General features: G+C 40.3%; 1 protein-coding gene across 8 annotated transcripts in view; it reads left to right on the top strand.

Moving 5' to 3' along the window:
- EBF1 (EBF transcription factor 1) overlaps nt 1-12,700 on the top strand; it is a 382,398-nt gene that overhangs the window by 244,081 nt on the left and 125,617 nt on the right. The window lies entirely within an intron of this gene.

Raw genomic sequence — 12,700 nt, 5'->3', positions numbered from 1 at the left:
TTTGCATGGTCAATGTTAGTTATCCCATCAGTGTGATGACCCATATATGTAGGCCCATCTGGTCTATATGGTGCTGAAATTATGCTCTTAGGTATAGTCAGTCAGTCTTAACTATAGATTGAAATGTGTGAGCGCTGAGAGAATCTTGAAAATTTCTAGCTGCCCAGTCTCTGACGGGAAAAAGGGAAGGGATAATTCTGAGCATTGATTTTCCGATGTCAAGATCTCTTAGTCTCCAAGATGATTATTTTTTAAAGGGGTGAGACTTGTTAGCCTCATGAAAGAACAAATTCAGTGGAAAGAAGACATTGTCTTCTGAGATTCTGAAGTGTTTCTCTAAAATCATTTTGGCTTTGCCACCTTTCGTCCTCACAGAGGTGAATGGGGAGAATCCTTAGATTCCTAGAAAATGGTTCTCCTGGCTAGCCTCTGATCCCAAGTTGGAAGACTTGGGCATTCTCATTCCCACACAGGACTTTTGGTGTTGAGTTGCAGTCAGCTTTGCTGGTGAAACAACACATGTGATGCCACTAAGTGTGTGTTGCTAAGTATCTTGTCACTATTTTGTAGCTTGCTTGGGCCTTGAGATGAGCCCTATATCTCCTTCGAGCAAGCGTGGGTTAGGAATGAGGCATATCCAGGTGTGAAGCAATTCATGTCTAATCGGCATGCCTAATACACATGTGCAGTGCAATGCCTGATGAATACTAGGCTCAGCTTTGCTGTGCCTCTCAGGGCAGCAGAGTTAGAGATGGACTTTGGTGACGCTGGGAACCTGACAGAGCATTTGTGTTAGATTTCGGGGGCCCTGTTTTCCCTCACAGGACCTGCTAGTACAATGTCTGAAAGCCTTGAAATATAGGAATGTAGCTCTTAGATGAGAAACAAACTCAGTCTGTTATTTTTGAGTGTCTAGACTAAAGGTTTCTTTGTGCAGACAAAAGAGTTGCTCTTCGTGTAGTAGAAGAGTTATTTAGGTGACGAAGCGTGAGTTAGATTTCTGGAAAGCCTCAGTTTCCTCAACTGTAAAATGGAGTACTGTGTTTCCCTGAAAATAAGACCTAGCTGGACAATCAGTTCTAGTGCATCTTTTGGAGCAAAAATTAATATAAGACCCAGTATTATATTGTATCGTGCTGTACTATACTATATTGTATTGTATTGTATTATATTGTATTATATTATATTATATTAGACCCTGTCTTATAGAATAAGACCGGGTCTTATATTAATTTTTGCTGCTAAAGATGCATTAAGAGATGATTGTCTGGCTAGGTCTTATTTTCTGGGAAACACGGTAAAACTGATGATTTTGATGATTTTACAACATGTGAAAGAAAGACATTTTGCATGTGTAAGCAATTTGCAAATGATAAAATATAAATGTAAGCCTTTGAAGAAAAAACTTAGCGAAAAATGAAAGCCTTGTCATTATTTCATTACAGGGTTTCTCCAGTCTGGGTACAATTGACATGTTAGACTGGATAATCCTTTGCTGGGGGGAGTGAAGGGGGGATTTGTCCTGTGCATTGTAGGATGTTTAGCAGTTGTCACTGGCCTCTACCGCTAGATGCCAGTAGAGAACCCCCGCTCCTTTGCCCCTCCCCCGCAGTCATGACAAACATTGATGTCACCAGACATTGTCAGTTGTCCCCTGGTTGGGGTGGGGGTGCAAAATCGTCCCTGGTTGAGAATCAGTGGTTCAATCATATACCTGATGACCTCTGGCAAACTCTTCTTGGTGACAATGCACTGTCCAAAAGAGTGCACTCTGGTTAGGCATGAGAGCTACCTGACACAGGTCCATGCTGTCCTTCAAATACATTATGATTTATCTGAACCCTGACAATGCTCTTTGCTGTGATTCTCCAGCTGTCCTAAAATAGGTGGCCCTCTCAGAAGGGGCAGCTACCTTGGCCACCTCACAGTCAGTGTTTGAGCTGAAGAAGAGCTGTATCGCTTTTTAATCAGCAACAACCAATACCTTACTGCATCGCAGATTTAACCTGCGTTGTTCCATCACCCACTCGTTACTTCCTGGGAGAGGACAGAGAGAGCCTATGACAGAATGAATACTGACTCGTTTTGTTTGGTATTGGTGCATGTTTACACACTTCATTATCATTTTACACAATTAGCACATGGTCTCATGCATGTAGGCACGTGGATATTTATGCAATGATAGAATAGATGAATTGCCTCAATAAAGTAAAACTTCAGCCATCCCTTATTCAACCTTTCCATATTTTTCTCCAGTCTTATTTCTTTCATGACTCTTTCCTCCACCAATTCATGCTGGTAGCCACTCGATCCTTCTTAAATCCATCTTTTCCCTTGGATTTCGGAACAGCATTCATTCATTCTCAGTGCTCTCCAAGGGGTGCTCTTGGTCTGCTCTCCTGTCAATGTTGGGGTTCCCTAAGATTTCTTTTGACATCCAAATCATTTTTTACTTTATAGGCTCCCCTGAGTATCTTCTCTACCCCCCAGCACCTTAACCACTTTTTGGGCATTGAGAATTGAGTCAGGTTCCCTGAGACCTGGCATTCAGACACAGACCTAGCCAAACAGCTGCCTGCTGGAAATTTCCAGGTACTTCAACTCACTGAGCCCCAAACTCCGTGATCATCCTCCGTGTGTTTCCTCTTGTGCCTCCATCCCAAGCTGGTTTTTCTTCCTGTGTTCTGTCGTGGTTCATTCCTAACTTCGTTAAGTGCTGGGGTGATGACTGTTTATATTTGTGTCTACATTCAGTGTGTTCCATATACGTATGTATAAACGTACCGGTCCATATGTGTACCTTGATGGACATCTATGGACATTATGGACATCAGCCATAATGATGATGACAATGATAAAGCTAACATTTATTGGGTACTTATTATGTGAGAGCTATTATACTAAGCAGTTACATGAGTTATCATATTTATCTTTACAATATCCCTCTTAGGAGTGGGCAATTATGGATTTATCTCATTTTACAAATGAGGAGACTGAGGCTTAGAGAAGTTAAGCACTTTGCCCAAAGTGACCCATCTCCTAAGTAGTGAGGCAGTGATTCACTCAGTCAGTGTGACTCAGATGTTATCTAATGTTCTGGAACAGGTGAGAACTTGTCTGGAGTGTGTCGGCAGATACTTAGCGAGGCAATAAGGAGGTCTCTTGATGTCTGAGGATATGTGCTGGAATCTCAGGAAAGCCCAGAAGGGGCTTTCAGGAGAGGTGTCGCCCTAAGAGGGTTTAAAGACACCATCTGCCTGAGGAGCATTGGAATGCCACCAAATTGGTCAAGCAGAGGGGAGAGTTATGTGGAAGGGGAGGAATGTGAGCCTTGTTTCTGAACAAAGCGGGTCCCTTTTTACTCGCATGAACTTTAGAAAACGAAGCTGTTACTCAGGAGACTGTGTGAGCTTCACTTAACCTGTGGAGGTTTGGGCCAGTTCTCCATGGCAGGAAAGAATCCTACCTCGAGGGAGCCTGGGTAAAGTGGCCCCAGCATTCTTTGAGTACTGTGTTAAGAAATCACACTGAAGTTCCCAGTCCTGGGACTGAACCGAGAGGAGAACGCAGGCCTGCCCCGCAGCTATCCTGGCTGACAGAAATGTGTCACGGAGACATTGGTTGAAGGTTTCCTATGAATAAGATACAGTTTCCATCATTTTTCTCATAGAACACTAATTGGGAAGCTGGTTTCAAATATTTTTATGTTGCTCTTGCCTCTGAGGGGGAGTAAGTGAGTGTCTGATTTGGCATGAGAAAACTCTGGTTTCCTCTTGACATCTCAATGTGATTGTTCCCAGTTATATTGAAAACCCGAGACCTGGAGACATCTGATTGAAAATGCACTCTCCTGCCTTTGAAGTGAGCTCTTTCCAATTGTCATGGATGCTCTTTTTCGCTCATCCCATTTTGTATGCTTACCAGGTCAGGCTCATCTTCATACAGCCATGCCAGAGCGTGTCTCTTCTGAACGGCAATCAGGGGCCTGTGTAGGTGACTGAGGAGGACATAAGAAAGGTTGTTGATCTCTTGACACGTAAAGACATTCTGTCAAGCAAACTCAGCCTCACAGTGGCTGAGCTTCTGGGGTGTAAACAGAGATTGCTTAATTACACAGGTCATGTCAATTAGTGTGACCTTCGCGTTTTCAAGAAATTAATCACTTTCTGCAGAGCTTGGCTGTGTTCATACTTTAAGGCAGTATGGAGTAAGCCTCATGGAAATCTGGTACAATCTCTTTTTTTTTTTTCTTTTAAATTTACAATGGATGTTTTCTTTTGAAGTCCCCAGGTTCTGGTTAGGGTAACAAACTTGCTTAAATACAACGGTGGATACAGGCTTCATTCGGTTCTAGTGGGTATGGGGAGGTGGGGAGGAAGAGAGAAGGGGTGGGGAGGTGGGGTAAGCGAGGGATGAAAACAGCTCGTGACAGGGAGAAATTCACTGGGACTAAATGAGCCTATTTCTTCATCTTGACACTAAAAACATGCTAATGTCAAAGGACTGTGTTAAAATCATGTCACGGGTCTGGTTTTTAACTGACAGGAGCTAGACAATTCAAGGTTAAGATTTAAATCCTTATCAATAGCTTTCCTTGTTGGGGCTGGCAGAATAAGGATGGTGAGGGGAGGAACAAGAATTGGGTACAAGCTGTCTTCATGGGAGATACTATAATACCTGGAAGCTGTGAAGTAAAGTATACATTTCCAAATTCATCTTATTTCCAACGAAGTTTTTCCCTAGGCTATAAATCTGTGTGTATAAATGTTAGCTCTCTGACTACCTATGAATATAAATGTAAGCTGTATTCATTCATTCTTGCATGCGTGCACTCAGAAGTATCTATTGGTCTGGTAGGTGGTGAGTATATTGTGATGAACAAGGAAGAGAGGGTGTTTGTCCTCATGAAACTTGTATTCTAGTTGGGGTCTATTAGTTAGGATAATACTAGCTGCTGTAACAAATAGACCAAAGAATATATAAGGACTCAGGTACAACAGAAGTGATTTCTTGCTCACATAATAATACAAGGCAGGTGTTCCTGTTGGTGAGTAAATCTTGTCCAGGAAGTGATGTGAGAAATTGGGTTCTCTTCGTTTTGTGTGTCCACTATTCTTTAGAACCTGGTTGTCTCCATCCAGCCAGCAGAAAGAGACAGAGTGCATGGAGGGGACATGGACTTCTGAAAACCCTGGGTTTAGAAATGATCCTTGTCAGAGCTGTTCACATTCCATTGTCTAGAAGTCTGTCACATGGCCCTACATAACCAAGGGAGGCCTGCTCATGTCTAGTTGTACACCCCAAGAAGAAGAGAAAATAGATGTGTACAGAACAATTACCATCAGCTTCTGCAATGTGTACAAATTATAACTGCAAATCATTGAAAATTATAAATATTGCTGTAAAGAAAATGAAACAGGATATTCTGAGAGAGAATAACGGTGGAATGGGTAATGGGAACCTGCTTTAAAGTAGGTGACCAGGAAAAGCTTCTGGGGAGATACCTTTTAAGCTCAGAGCTAAAGAATATGAAGAAATCGTTCTGAGAAGAGCCAGAAGAATTTCCTGGGCAGAGAGAGCAGCAAGCCCAGAATTCATATTTATCTGTGGAGATGAAAAAAAAATCTTCCTCCACTTCTCAGTTATTGGGACTGGGGGATAGAAAACATGAAGCGAAACCACCGGATTGTTCATCCCAAATTCCCACCAAAAAATGTATGTTCTTTAAAAAAGGATGACATGAGAAGTGACATTAAAAGGCAACTCTCTCTCTGCCCCCCTTTTTTTGTAAGTTCTATAAATTTTGAAGGATCCTTGTTATTTATTCAAAAACCCACAGAGGCTCTGAATCAATATGTTATAGGGAATCATTATTGGATTCTTAAAATACATGCCCAAACTCTGCACTTTCAGCTTGCTTGGAAAGGCACTTAAAAAAAGAAGGAAATATTCTCATCCCCTGTCTTTCACTCCCACTGTCCCCCTCCCCCATGTTATATTGTTTTGACAAACAGCACATCTCGCAATTAAATTCTTACCCAACAAAATGCTAGGGACCCAAGCTGCAATCACGCCTTTCATACAGAATAATTTCAAGATGCACCATGCTGATTAATTATACTGAAAGCAGCTCTAATGATAGTTTTAGAATACAGGATTAATTCACATACCATGGTAAATACAAATGGTGGATTTTCAACCTGATGTATTAAACCATTACGGCTTATTGGGCAAATATATATCTTGGCATGAGCCTTATGCTGGGCCTTGGCAGAAAATATGCATCAGTGAGAAGGAATCCTTATGAACTGGATTTGTTGAGTGGTAGCTCTGCACTTAGAGGAAATAAATTCCTACATTAAGTACAGTCATTATTGAAAAAATGTAAAATACATGAAAGGATAGATAGAAAAGTGCTTGGTTTGATCAGTGTTGCCCATGGATATTGGTTCCGAGGATGCCAATACTGATCGAGACTTACCAACAAAAGATATTATATTCTTCCACTTTTTAAGTTGTAACTTTATAGAGCTCTTATTATGTGTGAAACACTGTAGTACTATGTTTTCTGTGTCTTATTTATTTTTCTAATGCCCTTTCCCTCATTTACTATGCTCCAAACAAGCACATTGGCCTTCCTTCTGTTCCTTCATTTCTCCCGGATACACTGAACTCATTCCTGCCTCAGGATCTTTGCACTTGCTATTTCATGTCCCTGGGAAATTCTTCTGTCACTTCATTGAATGGCTGAATACTTTATTACTCAGATTTCAGGTAAAATGTCACCACCTCAGAGAAGCCTTCCTTAATCTCGCAATCAGAAATAGCTCCCACCTAGGTATCACCTCCTCCCCATTTTATTTTCTTCTTAGAATTTTTCACATTCCGAAATTTGCTTTCATTATTTACTTTTATAGTCTCAAAGCCCCCTTCTGTCCCCGATAAGAACTAAGCTCTTTGTGGGCAAATACTTTATCTGCCTTGTTCATTGTTGCTTCTCCAATTCATAGAATAAGCCTGGCACATAGTAGGCTCACAACTTATTCCTATGATTTAGTGATTTATCTAAAGTTATGAACTAGGAAGTGGTGAAGTTTGGGTTCAGACTCAAGACTATCTGACCCTGGAATCTGAGCTGTTGACCAATATGCTATTTTCTTGCTCCCAATGTCAACATCTATGCGAGAGTCCCATTGGTGGAGAGCACATGGCAAGTTTGTGTTGTTGGCTCACTGCTACTTAGAACAGCCAGTGGGAACACCAATGGAGAGGACCAGTTAAATGCCAGTTATACCCTCAAGAGTCATCACAACTATCCTGATCCAGAGAGGGAGAAACAGGTTCAGATCACTGAAGAGCTTTTTATGACTAGTATGTGTCATAGTTTGGTATACAGAAGGCGAGTCTAGTTTCCAAAGGTCTAAATTCGTTTAGCACATGTATCTGAGGATTTAGAAGTATATGGTCTTGTCTTACAGTTAAAAGAAGAAGTATTTTTGCCTTGAGCCTTGAAGGATGATTTGAATTCAGTTACTCCCTTACTCCAGCAGTTCCACTCTGTTACATCCTGTAGGTTTATGTGTCCTTCATAATTTTTAATGAGTTATTTGGGATCTTTCAACCAGATAGAAACTAGCAATCAGGCAGGTTTTAGGGAATATCTCATTCCATATCAGTCAAGGATATTTTAAAGGACAAAGTTAATGAAGACCTAACTGCTGCAGACCGTTTTTATGTAAATAGTACTTAAAGTGTAGTGAGTCACACAGACAGCAGAGATGTGTCCTGGAAGGTATCAGGAGAGTCCAGGGAGGGAGGGCTTAAGCCAGGAGTGTGTATTGAGAGGCCAGAGGCTGTTGCTGGTGAGAGCTGGACCTGCAGTCTAGAAGTTCCCCTTCAGGTTTGCTTCTGCTCTGAATTTGAGGATGTTTTTAATCCAATCGGGCCTCAGTTTTCCAAGCGGTAAAAGGAGGTGTTGGGCAAATTTGCAGTGTCATAACTACTGGGGATGCTTTGTATTGTTTTCTCTTCCGAACTTCGTGGGATGACATATTTTTCAACCTAATGACATTTATTAAGATTCATCCTCTCTATTTTAAAATTATTCGAAGCCATGTAAAACCACCAACTCAGAGCTTCTCGTGTGCCTGAGATAACCTGTGTTTCCGTGTGGAGATGATCTCATCCCACCCATGTCAGCAAAGGAAGTTTCCTGAATGTGCAGCCTCACTATGGATGAATTTAGGATTCCCTCTCTGCAGTGTTGTCCCCATGACTACATTTGAAAACTGTTCATTGGAAGCCACTATATTGCCTGATCTCTTGGGTCTCTCGTGACTCTAACAATTGAGGAGTCTGTAAAGAGTGGTTCCGAGGACAGGTAGGGTGGAAAATGTGGGCTGTGTAAGGTCGTGTAGGAGTTTGATGAGATCGACTGTTTTGTAGAGTAGTTTTACATTTACAGAAAAATGAAGGGAAAGTACAGAGTTCGTATAGACTCCTTCCATCCCCTCTCCTGTTTCCTGTTATTGACATTTTGCGTTAGTGTGATACATATGTTACACTTGATGTACTAATTTTGATGCACTATTGTCAACTAATGTCCATAGTTCACATTAGTGTTCATCTTTCTATGTTCTGTGCATTTGGACAAACGCACGCTGTTTGGTATCTACCATTAAAGCACCACATGGAATGGTTTCTTTGCCCCGAAATTCCCTGTGCTCTGCCTATTGCTTCCTCCTGCCCACCTCCCAAACACCTGGCAACCACTGATCTTTTACTGTCTCCATACTTTTGCCTGTTCCAGAATGTCATATAATTGGAATCATGCAGTGGATAGTCTGTCCAGATTGGCTTCATTCATTTAGCATTTAAGGGGCCTCCATGTCTTTTTGTGGCTTATAGCTTCTTTCTTTTTTTTTTTGCTGTATAATATTTCATTCTATGGATTACTAGTGTGTATGGCACTCGCCTATGGAAGGACATCTTGACTGCTGATGCCTTTTGTTTAGCTGAATTTTTTATTGCTGTAATTTTCAATTCCTATGAAGTTTGTATGAAATAATACAGAGTGATCCTGGGTACCCTTTACTTAGTCCCCAACAGTAATGTTTTGCAAAACTACGGTGAAATATCACATTGTTCTGTACAGTATTCACTTAGGATATGAGCTTTGATAAATCCACCCATCTTCAAATTTCTCTAGTTTTACTCTCTCTGTGTGTGTGTGTGTGTGTGTGTGTGTGTGTGTGTGTTTAGTTCTGTAAAATTTTCATGTGTAGGTCTGTGTATCTCTCACCATACTCAAGATATTGGGCGTGCCTCTCACCACAATGATCCCTTCTATTATCCTTTTACAGTAGCCACATCCACCTTCTCTTTATTCCTAACCCTTGGCAACTGCTAATCTCTTCTCCATTTCTAAAATTTTATCTCAGGGATGTTAAGTAAATGGAATCATGCAGTGTATTAGTTTGCTAGGGCTGCCATAACAAAATACCACAGACTGGGTGGCTTAAACAACAGACATTTGTTTTGTCATAGTTTTGGAGGCTGCAAATCCAAAATCAAGGTGTCAGCAGGGTTGGTGTTCTCTGAGTCCTCTCTCCTTGGCTTGCAGATGCCCGCCTTCTCGTTGTGTCCTCACATGGTCTTTCCTCTTTGTACACATACCCCTGGTGTCTCTCTGTGTCCAAACTCCTTCTTCCTTAGAAGGACCCCAGTCAGACTGGATTGGAGCCCACCCTAAAGGCCTCTTTTTAACTGAATCACCTCTTAAAGCCCTATCTCCAAATACATGCACATTCTGAGGTCCTGGGAGTTAGGACTGCAATATATGAAATTTTTTGGGGGGGTGTGAAGGGGTGGGGGGGACATAATTCATATGTAGTATGTAATCTTTGGTATTGGCTTTTTTCACTTGGCTTACATCTCTGGAGATTCATCCAGGTGTATCAGTAGTTTGTTTTTATTGCTGAGTATTATTCCATGGGATGTTGCTTAATGCCTTTTTATTTCCTGTACTTCAAGTCAGTGCATTTATTGCCCTATACTAGGGGCCCTAAAATAATGTAAACATAGAATAAGCAAAACCCAGAGATAAGGATGTCATATAAAGACCAACTTTAGCTTTACTTCCCTTACACTGAGTTACCATATATCAGCCTTGAAAGTCAAAATTTAAAATTAAAAAAAAATAATAATCATTTCAAATTAACGGGCTAGCGTGGTTATTTTTTGGAGGGAGGTACTTACTACCAAAATTTTCTAAATTTAAATATTGAAAATATTTTTCCGGTCTGATCTTTCCCCTGATTCAATATGTTGTAGAAATGTTTAACGATATAGATTTCCACTCTTATGGTGGCTTTTGTTGCAACCACTGACTTCTCCCATAGGAGCGTCCACTTGTATTAATGGGACCTCCCACCCATGACTGAATTTAGCTGCTTTTTGAAAATCTGCTCACGAGACAGAGATTATGCTTCACGAACCTTAGATAATATAGTTGGGACATACAAGGTGTCCTGGCTGATGAGGGGAACAGGGACAGCCCGAGAAATGATAGCGAGGAAATCCTAACCAACAACAAAACTTCCAGAGAACCCCTAATTCATAGGACATATTGGGAAACCTAGACTCAATTGATAAGATGTCTACTGTATAGACTATTTTCAAAGCAGTAAGAGTTCGTGGAGTTTCAAGTCTTGAATGATTACCAGGCTAAGATGCGGATGGATTCTAGAAAGCAAAATTACATCAGTCAGTGAAATTTGCAATTCATAAGAGGCCTAAATTATATAATTATATGTTGTAAGCACAAAGTTCCTTCAAATTGTTTAATTGTTAGACTGATAGAACAGTGAACATAGAAGAAGAAATCATTTCTATTAAAAATAACAGTTTGTGCTGATTCCTCTTTACTGCAATCAAGAGGCTCCATATTATTAGCCCAACACAGTCTCTGAACCTTTTCATGAGTATTACCAACAAAGCAACAACTGCCTAAGTACTATCATGAACATTTGTTGAGTTTTCAGTATAAACCAGGAACCACACTAGGTAGGCACTTTAAATAATGTCAGCCTTACAGTGACCTTATGAGTTAAGTACTACTATTATTTCCATTTGAGAGTCAAGGACACTGGGACACAGACGGGTTAAGTTAACCTGGCCAAAGTCACATCGACAGTAAAGCTTAGGAGTCAAGAGTCATACATTTTGTGTTGAATTTTCCCCGGTTTAAATAGAGGAGGGTAAAGAGTAAAAAATAATAACCTTTAGGGATATCTAGATCCAGGATATAACAGAGAAGATTCTGAACCACTGAGATGAGCCAAGAAATTGGAAACATCAATGTTAAATCTTCAAATTCCGTGGATAGCTGCAGACTTCTCTTCTGCCCTTTTTATCCCCTCACACTGAATACCCTCACCTGGAGGACTCAACCCAGACATATGTGCCAAGGAACATGCTGGGTGTTCATCAGCACATCTCGATTTTGCTATAGTAAAAATGCCCCTCCCCCAAATACAAATTTGATTCTAAAATATATCTATATCTATATGTATACAACCCTAAATATGTCCACTTGGACTAAAACTTATTTCAGGAGATGTAACTTGGACATCCTCATGAATAAATTGGAACAATTTATTTCAAAACTATTCTACAGCAGCACTGCCCAATTGAGCATATGATGGACATAGTCTCTGTCTGCCCTGTCCAGTATAGTAGCCTGTAGCCACATGTGGCTACTGACCACTGGAAATGTAGCTATGGAGACTGAGGAACAATGGAATTTTAAATTTTACTTAGTTTGAATTTAAATAGTATGTGGTTACTGTATTGGACAGTGCAATTCTAGAGAGTAAAGGTTTCATTATAACAGGTATCATAAAATTCTAAATATACCTGGTCCCCATATTCCCTTCATTTCTTTCCATGAGCAAGGGAATGAAGAAGTGGGCAGAGAGGGAAGAGGTGGTCGAGTCCAAACGTAAAATCATTTTCCATGTTTATCTGTCCCAAATTCAAGCTGTGCTTTGTTGACAAAATTTGGGAAGGTTGAAGATTTGGCAGGCCCGCCTGTCCCCTTGCCTGCATGAATATGTCAGCACCTCATTAATCTTCTGTTAAAACTGTAAAGGCCCTTTTCCCTCCTACTATGGGCCTGTTTTTAAAAAGACACTTCAGTGCCCCCTTTGCATTTAAAAGTTAGATTTTTTAAATTTACAAGTTGCTCTGTGGATTAATTTAAGTATATATTTTATTTAAATATACTCGATCATTTCCAAATTGCAATGAGATAAATTATTTGGGGATAGGGAAGTTAAAATGTATTATGTCATGAGTTTTTGAGGAACATGTTAGATGTTTATTTTCTAGAAATTAAAGGTATGAGGAGTCTCTGTGTTATCTTTCTCCAATTTTAACTGGTCTTTCCATGAAACGATTCTGTCATACATGTGGCCATGGTGATCCTTCTCTTGCCAAGAAAAACACACATAGGGTATAGTTCTTCTTCTTTTTTTTAATAGTTTTTGTCATTTTTGTTCAGTGTAGGAATTAGATGAAACTGTCTTTAAATGATACTGAATATTTTAAGCTTTAACCCTGTAGTACTTTGTCTTACAGGTGCATGGTGAGTTGTCATTGCTTTTTTTTCTCTTAAGACAGACATCTAGAATAACCACTT

This window comes from Rhinolophus hipposideros (assembly GCF_964194185.1).
Source record: "Rhinolophus hipposideros genome assembly, chromosome: 23".
Taxonomy (NCBI): domain Eukaryota; kingdom Metazoa; phylum Chordata; class Mammalia; order Chiroptera; family Rhinolophidae; genus Rhinolophus; species Rhinolophus hipposideros.
The sequence above is the reverse complement of the archived record's forward strand: the minus strand, read 5'-3'. Positions and strand labels throughout refer to the sequence as shown.